Source organism: Limulus polyphemus, unplaced genomic scaffold (genome assembly GCF_000517525.1).
Source record: "Limulus polyphemus unplaced genomic scaffold, Limulus_polyphemus-2.1.2 Scaffold1910, whole genome shotgun sequence".
Taxonomy (NCBI): Eukaryota; Metazoa; Arthropoda; class Merostomata; order Xiphosura; family Limulidae; genus Limulus; species Limulus polyphemus.
In genome coordinates this window covers 214248-218483 of record NW_013667520.1, presented here as the reverse complement: position 1 = coordinate 218483, position 4236 = coordinate 214248, and the positions used below count along the sequence as shown (strand labels likewise).

The 4236-nt window shown below is 33.9% G+C and overlaps 1 protein-coding gene across 2 annotated transcripts in view; it reads right to left on the bottom strand.

Moving 5' to 3' along the window:
* The window catches only part of LOC106465329 (pleckstrin homology domain-containing family G member 3-like), a 62969-nt gene that overhangs the window by 8988 nt on the left and 49745 nt on the right, over window positions 1-4236 (bottom strand). The window contains exon 3 of one of the 2 annotated variants that reach the window (XR_002611952.1): window positions 962-1132. The exons of the other annotated variant lie outside the window; for it this stretch is intronic. The gene's annotated coding sequence lies outside the window, so the exon portion shown is untranslated. The remainder of the gene's footprint in view (window positions 1-961; window positions 1133-4236) is intronic. 2 annotated transcript variants of the gene reach the window in all.

The window sequence follows — 4236 nt, the reverse complement described above, 5'->3', positions numbered from 1 at the left end:
ATTATGTATCCCCTTCCTACAGAGAAAATTCTCTAAAAAAAGAATTAAATATAGTTGAGGTAAGATATAATGGATGGTATAGACTAAATGTTTGTTTCTGCTCTCAAAATCTCTTATTAAAATGTAATGTATAAATTTCATCTACAGCATTATTACTTTTTGCACTACAATTTGCCCCCAGTGGCACAGCGGTATGTCTGCGTACTTACAACGCTAGAAACCGGGTTTCGATACCCGTGGTGGGCAGAGCACAGAAAGCCCATTGTGTAGCGTTGCGCATAACTTCAAACAAACAAAGCACTACAATTTATATTTTCGGCTAAAAGTAAACATTAATATAATTATAAATCACAGTAGCTTTTATTTTATCAATAACTAGTAGAACTGACATAATATTATTGCAAACCACTTTATTTATACTTTCCCAAAGAACAATCCCCCAAAACGGTGCGGAATATGTTGTTATAATGTCGAACATCGTAAAGAATCTCGTCTATTTACACGTCAGAAGCCTTCGAAACGTCGATATTAAGTAAATAAGTTTTTGGACTTTTATTTGTACTAGTCGTTTGTACTTTAAATGATGCTCTTTCAATATCTCTCTATTACGGTTTTTATGTTTTTCGAAATAAACCATACATATGTATATTTCACTTCAATAAAAGGCTTTGGCTTTAAAAATAATGTATTAATCATATAACTTATAAGGTTATTAGTAATGCAGCCTGGAAATTGTTACAATGATCAGGGTTGCCTAAAAACATCCACTGTTTTATCGGTTAACATCAATTATAACAATAAAATAGATCATTAATCGTCTGTGTTTCCGTTAAACGAACGGGGTGGGTAGTATGTTTCTCACCGACAAATGCCAATAGTTTATTTATTAAATGGCTGATATATAGTAGCAACTGTTGATAGGCTTAAAAAAAAAAGAGAGAGGTCTCTAACAAGCACTTACTTGAACGCGCTATCGATATGTCGGACAGGCCGGAGCCAAGCAAGTAGACACTAAACCGCTGAGAACCAGGTGTCGAATGACATCTAAGGTCATGGACTAGCCGGCAGGCGACGCAGTCGCAATCGTAGTCGGTCAGCAAAATCACTAATCAGGCACAAAGGATTGGAAAAGCTACACAAAATTTCTGCTATGTTTTAGCATATTTTTGTTATTAAGACCCGATAAAAAGAACATCTATGAAAAGTAAACTCGATATTTATACTAGCTGAGGTCAAGGAAGCAAACATTGTATAAAGAACAATGTTAAATAATGTTCCCTATCCTTCTTTGTACTGTTATTGAATCCATAACCAACTCATTAGATGCTAATTGCATATCCTGCTTTGACTCGTTTAACTGACCAAGTACTTGTGCTTAAAATTTAAAGGCAAAAGTCTAATAAAAAAGTGGAAATTTGTCCTATTTCAAAATGTTTATTATTCCCTTCTCGGGCAAAATTCATGAAACAAAATAGTCTATGTAAACCGTCAGACAGTTTCCAGTTACCACACAGAAAATCACGGTAATCGAGCCAGCCAACTCTGGGTGATGGATGCTGCTACACACACACATATAATGTTTGTTGAATTTTACGCAAAGCTACTCGAGGGCTATTTACGCTAATCGTCTCTAATGTAGATGTGATTAGACTAGATGGAAGGCAGCTGATCAACACCACCCACAGCCAACTCTTGGAATACTCTTTGCCAATGAAAAGTGGAATTATTCGTAACTTTATAACGCTCCCAGGGTTAAAAAGGCGAGCTTGTCCATTGACGGAATTTAAAACTGCAACTCACAGATGGCAAGTCAAGTGCTCTAACCACCAGGTCGCACATCTTTATACTAATATACCTATACGACCATATATCTCAACCTGATCTTCGAACTCATATAAATAGTATAGGATTCCTAAATTAGCTTCTGCACAGTAAGTAAAATATAAGACATTGGTTATTTGTGTAATCTGCCCATCTTTACATTAAAATTTACACCCAGTTGTACAAAACATCGATGTTTAAACAATGAAAATAATAATAAAAAATAAAAGCGAAAAAAGTAGAAATAGTGTCCTATTCAACACAATAATATTTCAGATAAACTTATTTAAGTGTTGAAATTTTATACAGTTTACTTCTTAGTGGAGGAGTACTATCAAATTTTAAGACAGTTTCTCAACCTTTATAACTCTGTAGACCCTTTTCAACATGACCGTAGGCCTAGTGAGCCCCCACCTAATTGTTTTTTAACTTTTTTAAACAGTTTCTTAATTTTCAGTGTTTTTTATATGTGTAATAAAATATCTCAGCCGTTTGGTACTGAGTCCAGACGTTAACAATTTCCTTCGTAAAACTCTGCACGTGACGTAATGTACTGAGTACATATCCGGTGAAAATACTAGAGATTAGGCTAAACAATTTGAATTATACGTTTTGTTTTGTTTGTTATATTGGTTCTTAAGTGACCTTCTACAGATTTTTGAGTATTCCCGGTTAATAACTTGCCTCTTATGATATATCCAAGTAGGCCAAAGTCTTACATTTCTAATTCTAAAATATTGCTAACCAGTCGTTATGATGTGTAAGCTTATATGTTCTATAAGCGAATACTTACTTCATTTGCATAATGTTTATGCGCTCTTACACGTCTATTATTTTAAGTATTTAACCAAATCGCTGAAAACTCTAAACATTTAATTACAAGTTGTATGAAATATCGGATTAAATTAAATGACTTAAAGAATTCTTTCTCGTATTTAGTGTTTCAGCAGTCTTGCTAAAATATATGACTTAAACTAATCTTTCGTTATACAGGGTGTCTTCGAAGGAGTGTTGCTAAATTCGATTACTTAAACAATGTTTCATTATATAAGGTGTTTTCGAAGGAGTGTTTTGCTAAACTCTATGACTTAAACAATGTTTTATTATATTCGGTCTTTTCGAAGGAGTCTTGATAAATTATGTTACTTAAATAATGCTTCATTAAATACAACTTTTTTCGAAGAAGTCTTGATAAACTCTATAACAAATGAAAGAAGAAAGTGAACCAATTCTTTTTTCATGCCAGATAGGAATAGCAGAGCCAGTCTATATGAAGCAAGAGAAGATACCGTGAAACTGGTATCATTAAGAGTCAAATAAAAAACCATTGAGTAAAATAAATGCAAGAAAATCATAATATAATTACTGCCAAGTGGAAAAAATTCAATTTGCAAAAAACAAACAAGCCAAAAAAGAAAACATACATTATAAATGTAACATCTAATAAACAGAGAAGCTTTATGCAAACAACCACGCAAATTTTTATGTATGTACTACTCTTGTAGTAAATATATAGATGCATTTTGTAAACAAGTAATAAAGTAATTTCTTCCACCACCGAAGGTGGACGGAGGTTATGTTTTCACCCCTGTGTGTGTGTGTTTGTCAGCAGGATTTTTTGAAAACGGCTGAATGGATTTAGATGAAAATTGGTATACCTCTGGACTATGACCCAACTTAAAAGTGATTAGTTTTTGGATGGTAAAATATAAAGGGCTTAGCAAGGTCACGAAAAAAAAATCCCTATCTTTTTCACACTATTGTTGCTCTATAACTCAGTCAAAAATGATCAGATTTTGGTGAAACTTGGTGGATATATGTAGAATATTATTCCTCATTGTCCTGCTAAAAATGGTTAGTGTTCGTGGATAACGACGGACATGGAGACACATTTTCTTATTTTTTGAGAGCCGAATATGATTAGCGCTGCGTGGCGGAGGTATGCGCTCTACTGAGTGTCTCTCTAGTTTCTTAATGCAACACCATGCAAATATAAATAACCATATAAATAACCATGCATTTTGTTTTTCATGTAAACCCACTACAGATAAATTTCTGTATTTACGTGTTTACAACTATAAGCTACAGCTTACTAAGACAAAACTGGGTATTTTCATCAGAGTTTTCAAAATGTTTAGGTTAAGATTCTGCAAATTGTAATCTACTATATAAAGCAAAGTGTGTGTCCGGGAAAAAATATACGGTCCTATATCTATCATTTCATATCTGTTCCTTATACATTTCCACATTTCTTGATCAATCAGCACCAAACTTGACACAGTGATATAGGATGACACGGGGAAGGTCATGAAAAGGGTGGGGGTTGAACCTCCCATCTAATTTCGGAAAAACTACCACATCAGCATAACTTGACACAGTGATACAGGATGAACACGGAAGGAAGACGTGTCTGAT